This window comes from Macrotis lagotis, chromosome 4 (assembly GCF_037893015.1).
Source record: "Macrotis lagotis isolate mMagLag1 chromosome 4, bilby.v1.9.chrom.fasta, whole genome shotgun sequence".
Lineage (NCBI taxonomy): Eukaryota > Metazoa > Chordata > Mammalia > Peramelemorphia > Peramelidae > Macrotis > Macrotis lagotis.
The window spans coordinates 124877724-124891123 of NC_133661.1; the positions used below are offsets into that span (position 1 = coordinate 124877724).

At 36.0% G+C, this 13400-nt stretch overlaps 1 protein-coding gene across 4 annotated transcripts in view; it reads right to left on the reverse strand.

Moving 5' to 3' along the window:
• ZNF710 (zinc finger protein 710) overlaps nucleotides 1-13400 on the reverse strand; it is a 126827-nt gene that overhangs the window by 88622 nt on the left and 24805 nt on the right. The gene's annotated exons all lie outside the window — the stretch shown is intronic.

The following is a 13400-nucleotide window of genomic DNA, read 5'->3' on the forward strand; positions in this document are numbered from 1 at the left end:
TGGCCAGACCTTCAGCACTTTTATAAGGATGTTGGGAGAAAAGATGTAGAAAAATTGTCTAGTGGTGGGCTTACCACATTATTCAATTCAGTTTTTAATTCAACAAGTATTTTGGGCTTTGAGGACCTAGTATTGTTAGCTTCCATGTTTCCACAGAAGTAGAAAATGGTCTCTTCCTCAAGGAACTAAAGTATGAAATACCAAACAATACAAGAAATTTTAATGACTCACATTTACATAAGACTTTAAGATTTACAAATTGTATTATATATATTCTTGGCAGCTAAGTGCTCAGTGGATAGAGAGTGGTGGATCAGGAATTAGGAAGGCCTGGCTTAAAAAAAATTTTTTTTTAATTACTTAGGGGGCAGCTAGGTGGTGCAATGGATAGAGCACTGGCCCTGGAGTCAAGAGGATCTGAGTCCAAATTCAGCCCAGACACTTAATAACCTAGGTATGTGACCTTGGACAAGTCACTTAACCTCATTGCCTTGCAAAAACAAAAAAAAATTACTTAGTAAGATATGCCTTAACCTAGTTAAGTGCTGCCTGCCTCAGTTTCCTCATCTGTATATAGGGAAAATAGTATCTATGTCCCCAGGTTGTGAAATGAAGTAATATTTGTAAATGCTTGCAAACCTTAATGTAAATACTAGCTATTTTTTATTACCACATTCTGTCCATTGATGATCTTTTTAAGTATAAGAATTATCCAAGTTTACATAGAAGTCCAAAAGTTAAGTAAGTTGCCTTTAGCATAATGGCTGCAGTTTCCGAAAGTAGATCATTTCTTACTCCAAATCCTGCATTTTAGGAGGTGATGTGGGGTAATGAGAGGAACAGAGCACCGAAGAATGAAAAGTTAAGTTGTTTTAAGTTCACAGGTTTTTAGAAGAACCTGCTGCAAAAAATTGCTGGGGGCTGGGGCTCCTTAATAGATCTGTAGCCAGGCTACAACTAGCATCTCTAAGGTCCCTTCCAGCTCAAATATTCTATGTTTTGATCAATGGTGCAGACAGTAAATATGGAGATAAGCTTGGGAAGATGTCACTGTCAAAAAATTTATGGGAATTTAATGGAAGTGGAATTTGAGCTGGACCTGGGAGGATAGATAGAATTCAGAAAGGGGGAGAAGCCTGGAGAAAATCATAGAATCTCAGTGGTGGAAGAAGCCTTCACATTTACCTAGTCCAAAAAGTTCATGAGCCCTATAAACTGTAACATTCCTAGCATTTAATTATCCAGACCACCAGTGACTGCACTCCCAGGGAAGGCAGCCTCTCTCTCTTTTGAATAGTTAACACCTCTGGGACAATTTCTTTTGTTTCAAGCTGAAACCCACTACTAAGTATTCAGATGAAGGATGAGCTCAAGCAAAATAGACAGAAATTACTATATCCTTGCTATACTGGCTCTTCCATACTTCTCCAGTCCTCATCCCTTTTATTCTACCTAGACTCTCCCTTACTTCTCAAGAGAAAAGAATAAGCAATTACATACAAAATGCCAACTGTAGGCCTCTTTGTTAAGTGTTTTTTACAAATATTATCTATTTGATCCATACAACTCTGAAATAGGTGCTCTTCTTAGCCCTGTTTTACAATTGAGGAGACTGAGGCAGACAGATGTTAAATAATTTTCCCAGGGTCATATGGCTAGTAAATATCTGAAACTGGATTTGAATTCTAGTCTTCTTGACTCCATTCTGCCACTAGTCATATTCTCAAACCTCAAGCTATTATATTTCCTCATTCTTCTCTGTTCCTACTATTTCCTCCTCCATTTCTTTTCCTTCAGATTTCATAAAGATTATGTCTTTATTAAAGACATTGCAAATGAGTCCAAGTTATCCAGTGCTACTTTTTTCATCAAAAGGATTACTTCCAAAATAACCCTTTTACCTCCAGAATCAAATGCAAAACCTTCTGCTTGATTGTCTTTATTCTTCCCTCTCCCCTCATTTATATAGAATGCTGCTTTGACTTGGACTCTAGTCTGGATCTCCTCTATGACAGAGGTAAACACACCTTTCATGAGCATAGAACTCCCTGTTTTATATTTTGTTTAATACTAATAATCAAAGGGTCTGGTCTTTAAACAAGGTTCTCTCTGTTGTTAAATCTTTGAACAAAGTTCTCTCTGTTGTTACATCTTTCAATGAATCTTATATAAAATTCACTTATGCATAGGGGACATCTTATTGGAGGAGAGCCTCCATAGCAGTGTTTTACTCTATTTTTCATGGTCAACAAACTATGAGAACAATGGAATCCATTGGGTTTGGGCAGCGGGGAGGGCTTACTGCTTCCCTTTGTCAACCAAATACCTTGTGATGTCCAGTAAGGATACTGTAACCTCTTAGAAAGGCTATTCAGTGTTAGAGGAAAACTGGCAAAGCCATTGGTTTGTTGGTTCAAGTTGAGTACTACCTAGGGGACAACTCAGATCTTATTCTCTAATTCTGTATTCTCTACCTCTTTCAGTCAGTTTTATGTTACAAAGAATGTGACTCCACAGAACCTAAATGTTATATCTGTAACATTCAGTAAGCCACCTGAGACAGAGGTTGCAGAGAGTGTGGGAAGAATCTATGGCTCATAAGAGAACAGATTGATCAGAGATAAAGATGATAAGTATAGAAGTGGCTACAAATCAAGTTTTGAGGCTGCTGTTAGTGTAAGGCCAGTAGAAGTTCACAGCAGTGTGATAGTGGGAAAAAATTGTATGGATGTAGGATGACCAATATGGGGGACTGACCAATACAATCCCTTATGAGTGTGTGCAACTTTCATGATCTGCTGTAATCCCCCAAAGGAACTTCAGAGTGTATGTAGGCATCTCTGTATACTTACTATTTCTCAAAGAGGGCTTTTTTGGCTTGCTTCTGAATAAGAATTAGGTGTGTATACAAAGGCCTCAATCACTCTACCTCATTTTCTTTTCCTCCATTGTTGTATTCAAGTAAAGAGGTTAAAAACTGCTATCAGCCTCCAGTGAGGTTTTGACCTCCTGCTTCTAAAAGCTGGGAGAGTACCAGGGTTCAGGTATTAGGGGTCTGTATCATTGTTTGATGGCAGCCACACCTAGGAGGACCTCCCTGCTTGACCCAGAATACCAGTCAGGCAGCCAAGAGGGAATGATTTGTCCATTGCTATGCTGTATTGAAAAATGAACTTGATGAGGGCTAGCCTTCTTTGTTCCTTCCATTGATGTTGAACTTGGACTTCTGGGCTTCCTTGGGATAATCAGTGCCAGTGCTATAGCTACAGTGCATGCCAATACCAGCAACACATATAACTGATAACTTAGACTACCAGAGTCCATGTTTACAAAGCTCATGACTATTGCTGCCCTGAAATTGCAGTGAGAGGATGAATGACCACTGCTATAGAAGAGAACAGTGAACCTGGAATTTGGATCCTAAATGGAAAGAAGAGCTTAAGTTTTTGAGACCACCAACAATGATAAATCCTATTGATCTGATGAGATTAAGAGAAAGATAACTTTTCCTCACTATCTTCCCGGCTTCCTTTGAGGACCTGAGAGGAGACAAATTTCTTCCTCTTCTTTTTATTCTCTTCTACTGGTCACACTCAAATATCAGGGAGGACAACTAGGAAGAGGTTTCAGAGACAGCTGTAAGTATAGCAATAGATTCATTTTCATTCTATGAATTATAAAATATATTTGATAAATAAAATCCTCTATATAATCAAAGGCTAGATAGTAAAGTTTAAACTTTTCAGTGCCATCAGAATTTAGAACAAAGAGACATTGTTAGAGGTCAGAATAACCTAGAGAATCAAATTGAAGGAGGAGAGACTTGAATAAGGTTTAAAAAGATGTATTAGATTGGAATGGGATTAGGGGAGGTGGGGCAGCTAGGTGGCGAAGTGGATAGAGCACCTGCCCTGGAGTCAGGAGTACCTGAGTTCAAATCCAGCCTCAGATACTTAATAATTACCTAGCTGTGTGGCCTTGGGCAAGCCACTTAACCCCATTGCTTTGCAAAAAACTAAAAAAAAAAAGAGTAGGAGATGTAAGGTATAGAAACATAAACAAAAGCATGGAGGAGAGTATTAATAAGGCTTATGTAGGGGATAATAAAAGACCAAATTAACCAGAGAAGGAGGTGCTTATTAAGGAAGTGAAATTTATTGAATATGCAAATGGGAATCAAATAGTGGAGGGTCTTAAAAGACAGTTTAGGCAATTTAGTTTTATGATCATATTTATGATTTTATCTTATACATCATTACTACATTATTATAAATTTTACATATATACAATATAGATTATATCTAAAGAAGTTATATATATTATATATATTATATGGTGTACAGATATAGTTACCTATTATTATATAGTGTACAGATATACAATGTAGATTGAAGATAAAAAAATTATATATTATCTATCAATTATAGATTTAGAATTGTAAAGACCAAAAAGATCATTTGCCTAACTCTCTCTTTTTTGCAGATAAATTGACAGTCCCAGAGTGGTTGAGACTTGCCTATGGTTTTATGGGTATGAAGAATCAGTCAGAATTTGACCTCTAGCAGTATGATTTCAAATTCAGCACTTTCCCCAGGGTAGCATACTGCAGTTAGTAACAAGTAACTATAGGCAATGTAGGTAGGTGCTTTAGCAGAGAGTAACAGAACAAAGTTGTGGTATAATATTTTAAATGCATTGTATATATAAAGAAAGACAGTAAGGAGATTATCTGTTACCATGTATTAGGTAATGAGGACCTAGGGAGGGAAGGGACAGTTAGAGAAGGAGTAACAGGAAGACTTGAGAAACATTTCAAAGGGAGGTATGTATGAAAAACCAATGACGATTAGATACAAAATGAAAGAGACAAGTTAAAAAAAAGACTTCAATTAAACATTGTAGACCCTAATTAATGGTGATGATATTGACAACCATAAAAAGAAAGAGGTAACATTAGCCAGTTTGAGAGAGGAAAAGGATGAATTTCGTGTTGATTATATTGAATTTGGGGAGGTGGTGGGATATGGGATCAGAGATTTAGAGCTTGAAATGACCTTAGAGATAATTTAATGCTACTGCCTCATTTTACAGATAGGCACCTGAGACTTGAAGAAGTAATTTGCCCAAGGGCATACACATAGATCAGTGATTCAAATCTGGGTCCTCTGACTCCAAATTGAGCATACAAATAAGCAGTTATAAAAATTGAAGGGATAGTTAAATAAGTAAATGATCTCTTTGGGGTCCCCCCCCTTTTGTATTACAAATATTTTTAGATTGTATCTAACAGTTAAGCAAAACTAACAATATATCATATATTGAAAGCGCAAGCAACATTCCACACCTGTGGTTCCCCTAATCTCTGTATTTTTTAAAACGTTTTTTAATGAACAGAAATTCGTTTTTTCTCCCTCTCCCCTCTCCCCCATTGATAAGGAAAAAAATTCTTGAAACAAATATGCATAATGACAAAACAAATTCCCTAGTTCATTGTATGCAAAAATGTCTTATTCTGCTGCCTAAATCCATCAGTTCTATCTGGAGGTAGACAGCATGTTTCATCAATGGTTCCCTAGAATCACAAATGGTCTTTGCATGAATCATAATCTGTCTTCCTGACCTACAGACTGCAGTACCATACCTCTGCTGCTTTTTGATCTTAGAATTTACCTCAGCACCTCCTGGCCCAGAACTAGCAAGACCTGACCCCATATTCCTTTTGAGTATTATCTTCCCCACCCCCTACCCCTTTAGAATGTAAATGTCTTGAAGTGTCTTTTTTGCATGTATTTGTATCCCTTGCACTTAGTTCAGTGACACATAGAAAACCGTAATAACTCTTCCTATCTCTCTCGCCTTCCCTTCTTTCTCCCTTTTCTTCCCCTTCCACCTTTCCTCCCTTTTTTCTTTCTTCTTTCCTCCCTCTTTCCTTCCTCTCTTTCTGCTCTTTTCCTTTTTTCTTTTAACTTCCTGTCTTCCTCACTTCATTCTTTCCTTCCTTCTTTTCACTTTCCCTCACTTCCTTCCTGAATTTCTTTTAACTCCTTTCCTTCTTCTTTCCCTCCCTCCCTCCTTCCTTCTATCCATTTAAATGAGGTCATTGAAGGGAGTGACTGTAGAAAGAAAAAAGTTGAGTGCTAGGCAGTAAAGCTTTTAGAGGCACCCACAATTAAGTCTAAGGTGGAAGAAGGTGAACCAATAAGTGGATTTCCAGAAGTATATACAGAAGCAATAAAAGGAAAATACCATGTTATGGCAGCCATAATTCATTAAATACCTGCCACATGTTAAACACTTTACAATTATCTCAGATGATCTTCAGGGTTGGTAATATCAGTATTATTAGTATTCCTATTTTACTGAAGAGGAAACTGAGAAAAATGATGATTAGGTGCCTTGGCCATTGTCATAAAACTAGTAAATATTTGTGGTCAGATATGAACTCAGGTCTTCTTGATTTTTAGGCTCAGCTTTCTTTCCACTGTACCCCCTAGCTGCCTCTGTTAGAGAAGAGAATTTCAAGAAGATAATCAAGTGACAAAGGTTAATGAGAAAGAGAACTGAAAAAATACTAGTGAGTTTGGCAAGAAAGGTCAACCTTCCTTTTCTCTAGAGGGAAGTAAGAGACCTATGGACAAAAATAGTCAGTGGCTAAGACGTCAGTTTTATATATAAGCACTTATATACCAAAGAAATTATCCCAAAATAGATTTAAGTTCTTTCATATCTTATTTGTTTTTGGTATAGTCAGAGGTGCTTAGAATTTCTTATCCTGGATTGCTACATCCATAAAATGTGTCTGAGTGGCTTGTTTACTCAAGACTGTAAAGAAATATATTCCCATGGCCTTGGTGGGTCACTCAGTCAGACTACAGTCATTGTAGGAATGGGTAACACCTAAAGGTGGATATGTGTAGCAAATATATTCCAAGAACAGGGCATCTTTCTGAATTTTTATAAAACTTGAAAAAAAAGTTATTTCAAACTATATGTCCACACACTGTATGAAACACAGAAAACAAGAAAACATCTATGAAGCAGCTACTAAACAACTGTTCTCCTAAAGACCAGAGCTCCCCCAAGACATAAATCAATCCAGACCTAAGGATTCTAGGTCAGTCAGTATACAGGGAAATGAGTATAGCAACACAGTCACCACACGCTGTTCAACTTAAACTTTGTAGGACCAGTTATCAGTTGGTGACCAATAAAATTATGTTAGTATCTTTGTTCATCAAAGTATTTAGAACTCAAGATACATTGTGACTGGAATTCATGAGGGTGACACTTTTGTTATATTGTTCTCAAAAAATAATAACCTCTAGTTCTGCCAATAATGAATTAAAGTGTTTGTTTTCGCATAGTACTTCCAATTTTGAATTTTATAATTTTTTTTCTCCAGTTTTCCATCCTAATATGTGTAAGATACTGTTTAGACTGTATCAAATTACATTTCTCTGATATCAGGCAATTGGTATGGCTTATCCTCTTGATTCAACTCGAAAAAACCAACAAGTCGGGTAAGAACTTTCTATTTGACCAAAAACTCTTGAGAAAATGAAAAGTAGTTTGGTATAAATTAGGTTTTATCATATCTGTATTAAACATCATACTTCACAATAAGCTCCAAAAAGGCTACAACACCAAAATATACAAGATTATTTTATTAAAAAAATTAGAGAAAGGAAGGAGGTACCTTTCACAATAATAGCTAAAGGGTTAGAAATGATAAAAAGAAGAGATAAATCAATGCTCAAAAGATAAATCAGTGATCAAAAGATAAAGATAAAATGAATATTGCTTGACTGGGCTTTCAAGCTCTACTTTATGTGTTGTTTTCCTCCATTAGAATATATGCTTCTTGAGAGTAGGGACTGTCTTATTTTCTTGTTTTTGAAACCCTAAAATGCCTAACACAAAGTTAATAATTGGTATATGTATGTATCTTTGTAAAACAGAAAAGTTTTTGCATAAGCAAACTTAAAAAAAATCTTCCCATCAAATTTCTCTGATAAAGTCTGATTAACCAAGATAAATAAAATATTGATACAAACATATAAAAAACAAGAACCATTTCCAAATATTTCTCAAATGAAGAAATGAAAACTATCAAAAACTACATGAAAAAAAAATCTTCCAAATCACTAATTATAAGATGTAAGATGTAGCAAGGTTGCCTCCCCTCATGTAACATGAGAGTATCTTTGTGTGACACTAAGAGAGGGAGAATTAAAACATCTCTAGCCTCTCCCCCACCATCTTTTAACAAGGGAAACTTGATTTCCTGCCAGAAAGGAAAGGATGTTGGAACCAGAAACTTAACCACTACTCCATTCTCTCAGAGATGGGTTTAAATATTATTAATCTAGGGGACAGTGTTTTCAGATTAAAGCTAAACTTCTGATCACTGTTTCTTTTTTTTTTTTAAAGGTTTTTGCAAGACAAATGGGGTTAAGTGGCTTGCCCAAGGCCACACAGCTAGGTAATTATTAAGTTTCTGAGGCTGGATTTGAACTCAGGTACTCCTGACTCCAGGGCCGGTGCTCTATCCACTACTCCACCTAGCTGGCCCCCCGTACCTAGCCGCCCCGCCATCACTCTTTCTTAAAAGTTGAAGGAGAGCCCTAAGTTCTATATTTAAGGCTTGACTTTCTTACTACCAAATATCAATTCCACAACAAACCTACATATCATGGAGTAAAGAAATCCATTTATCCAAGTCAATAGCAAAACAGAAATCAGAGAAAGTAATCATAGGAAGATATATATATATATATATATATATATATATATATATAGATAGATATAGATATAGATATAGATATATATATATATATACATATATATCAGACAATCCAGAGTGAAGGAGCTCTCCTACTGGGAGAAGGTAACTGTAACTCAGTTCAGCCAAGAAAGAGTTCTAAATCTTTGTCAAGGAAAAATTCCCTGAAGTGTCTAGTGTGGCAAGCTGGAGTTAGGGACCTAAGTGGAATTAAAATCTTTCATTTTTTTCTCTCGAAGCTGGGAAACCTGGAGTGCCTGAAGAAACTGCAGAACCCAAAGAGACCAGAAGAGACTAAAGTTCCCCTCTCTCCTCTTCTCACTAACTCCACCCTGTTTCTCACTCAGGTTCACACTGCTGATCTCAATTGATAAGGAGGCAGTTACATACCTATGGACCTTGGGTAACAAAGAAAATTGCATATAAAAAATAATTCTGAGGTTCTAGCTCATACCTAACATTGGTATATAAATAAAAAGGATAAAAAAAAGGTGAAAACAGCAATTGCTTATGGGAGGACAGGCACACCAATGTGGAACTGGTAGAATTAATTCTACCATTTCAGAAACCAATTTAGCCCTATACCCAAAAGTTACTAAACTATATATATATATATAAATAAAAGAGTTGACCATTGATTAGGGAATGATTGAACAAATAATGTTATAGAAATTTAATGGAATATTATGACACTGGAATAAATGATAAATATGACATGGAGATAATATAGAATGATATTGTGATTATTAGAGAAACTGGGAAATACTTATCAATGCAGAATGAAATAAGTTCTCAATTTTCTTTTTAGGCTTTTTTGCAAGGCAAATGGGGTTAAGTGGCTTGCCCAAGGCCACATAGCTAGGTAATTATTAAGTGTCTGAGACCGGATTTGAACCCAGGTACTCCTGACTCCAGGATCAGTGCTTTATCCACTACACCACCTAGCTTCCCCTTGAAATGAGTTCTCTAAGAGAACAAATTATATGATGACCACAATAATAATGTGAAGTAAAACAACTTTGAAAGACCTTAGAACTCTGATCAAAGCAGTTAACAATAATGACATCAAAAGACTTTAGATGAAACACACCTCCTACCTCTTGGCAAAGAAGCCTAGAGATGCAGAATGATATATGCTTCTCTGACATAGACAAGGTGTTGATTTGTTTTACTGAAGTGTGCATATTTGTTACAAGGAGGGATTAGGAATAGGGAATAGGTTAATAGGTAAGATAGATTTGCAAAAAAGGAAAGAAGTATCAATAAAACCTTTTAGGAATGCAAAGAAGAAAGCAAAAATGTACATAAGGGTGCTCAAATAGAGAAATTTTGTTACTACTTTGTTAAAAGCAATGTGTATTTCTTGGTTTTGTTCTGTAGGTTTTTGCAAGGCAATGGGGTTAAGTGGCTTGACCAAGGCCACAAAGCTAGGTAATTATTAAGTTTCTGAGGCTGGATTTGAACTCAGGTACTCCTGACTCCAGGGCTGGTGCTCTATCCACTGCGCCACCTAGCCACCCAACAATGCATATTTCTTAAAGGAAACAATGTAAAGGAGAGAAAGTTAGCTTTGGAGCCAGGAAGACCTAGATTCAGGTCTCAACTCTAACACACATACACACATACACACACATGGATTTGTCACACTGAGCAACACTTAACTGCTGCACAACTCTTTGACATTAAAACTTTTTAAAAATGGTACCAATCTGTACTGATATAGTTTCTTTATTTGGGATTTTCACATGACTAGCCCCTATTCTTCCTATATTTCTTCATTTTCTTTGTTTTTCCTAATATATATTCTATATATACATACATAAAATATATAATATACATATATACAGACACATATATTTTAAAATAATATTTATTTACATATAAGCTAGGTGGTATAATGATAAAATCCCAGATAATGGAGTCAGGAAGTACCTCAGGTACTTACTAGCTCTAAGACCCTGGGCTAGTCACTTCATCCTGTTTGCTACATTTTCTCATCTGTAAAATGTACTGAAAAAGGAAATATCAAAGCACTCCAGAATCTGTGTCAAAAAAATCTCAAATGAGGTCACAAAGAGTTGTATACAAATGAAAGGACTCAACAGTGTTTGTGGATAGAAACAGAAATTGTTTCTTATTAAAAATCCTTCTTGTTTTCTGAATATTAAAATGTTAGCATTTTCTGGTGATTATTGAGTTCACAAAAATAAATTTTTTAAAGGAAATTGGAGCATCTTGTTACGCAGTTACTAATGACTTGGATGTCCTTTCACCATTGCTCCTTTGGGGAACAAGGATTATTATTCTTATTGATATGTTATATCAGTTCCATATGCTTTCTGGATATCAGAATATTATTTTATTTATTTACTACAAATATTTTTTCTTTTTTTGATGTGCAAAATTCTTTCATCTTTATATGATTTTGGGAAACAAAACTCTCATCCTAACTTTCAAAAAGCTACATTATGATCACACTTATGAGCAACAAATTATTAAGAAGTATGACTAAATAATTTAGTGTTAATATAAAATAAAACATAGTAAAAAAAAGATAAATTTGGAACAGTGATATATTCATCATTATTATTACTATTTTTGGAGGCAATTGGGATCAAGTGACTTGCCCATGGACATAGCTGGTAAGTTTCTTAGGCTGAATTTGAACTTTGGTCTTTCTGATTCTAGGGTCAGTGCTATATATTCACTATACCACCCCATCATTTTTTTTTAGGTTTTTGCAAGGCACATGGGCTTAAGTGGCCTGCCCAAGGCCACACAGCTAAGTAATTATTAAATGACTGAGGTGGGATTTGAACTTAGGTACTCCTGACTCCAGGGCCGGTGCTCTATCCACTGCTACCTAGCTGCCCCCATCATTTTTTAAAGAATAAAACCATCAGTAATAAAACAAATTCTAAACAATACATTTCTTATATCCCACCTACCACAGTTGTAGAGACCTTCATCACTGCTAGCTTAGACTATTATAGCAGGGGCCTCCTAATAGTTCTGTCTCTGCTTCTTATCTCTCTTCTCCAATTCTTTCCCCACCTGGGTCCATCTCACACCCCACCTGCCAAAATAACCTTTCCAATACTTTGCTGTGACCATATTACTCCTCGACTCAAAAGCCTTCAGTGGTCATCTATTGTCTACAATTTAAACTCCTTAGACTAGTGTTTAAAGCCCTCCACTATCTGATTTCCACAAAGCTTTTCAACTTTTGTTTAAATCATTTCTCCTTCACCAACTTTGCATTCAAGCTACACTGGACAACTATCTATTCCCCAGTCTTTAACCAGTCATCTTCTACCTTCAAACATTTTGCATAGTCTTATTTTTCTAAAATATACTCTGTCCTCCTCATTATACAGCAGAATTCTCATTTTTTTCTCCAAGACCCAGCCCAGATGTCCCACCCAAGAAACCTTTCTTGATTCCCCTAACTGAAACTATTCTCTCTTTTAAATTTTCCCACAGCCCTATTTTTTTCTGGACATATTCTTTACCCTATTATACTCTATTTTGTATTATGCTTATCGGCACATATGACATGTCCCCCAAGTGATAGCAATAGTGAAATATTTATAAATGATGTTAAAGTTGGTTTTCAAAGCACTTTACAAAAACAATCTCTTTTGAGCTTCTCAGTAACTGTGAAATACCTACCATAGGTCTGATTTTCTTCTACCAGATAAGAAAACTGGTCTCCAAGTGCAGGATCCTTTCTCCTATATCTGACTGCTCACTTAGTTCATAGACCACTAGGAATTGCAATTTTTCTTTTCTTTTTTTTGTCCCAAGTATCTTTCACATAGTATAAACTTAATAAATGCTTGTTGAATTAGGCTGACACAAATGAGTGTAATAATTATTATAACTTTTACATAGTCAGACCAATAATTTCTGGGATTAACTGTATAGAGATTCTCATCACCTCAACCTCTATAATTACAATACTTTCTAGTTGGTCTCCCTGATTCAACACTCTCCCCACCCCAATTCATCTTCCAATCAGCCACCAAAATGATCTTCCCAAAGCACAAAGCTGAGTATCTTTCTCTCTCTCTCTCTCTCTCTCTCTCTCTCTCTCTCTCTCTCTCTCTCACATATACATACAGACCCACTGACAGACAGACAGACACACACACACACACACACACACACACACACACACACACACACACCCTCAATAAATTCTACTTCCAATGGTTTTCTATTACTTTTAGGATCAAATAGGAAAATCTCCGGTTTGTAAAGCCTTCACAATCTTCCCCCTCCCCTTCCTGCTTTTCCAGTCTTCTTATACTCGACTCTCTTCTTATACTCTACAATCTAGCAACAATGGCCTTTTTGCTCTTATACAAAATACTCCATCCCCTGACTTCATGCCTTCTCATTGACTGACTATATCCCCCATTCCTGAATGTTCTCCCTTCTCATATTTACTTAATGGCCTCCCTAGCTTCCTTCAAGACTCAAGGAAAGAAGCAGAACCAAAAGCACATTGAACACATTAACAACAATATTGTGAGTTGAGAATTAAATTAAATTACTTATTCAAGTGCCATATTTTACAGTTAGAAAAAATAATAAAATAATATAATATAAATAA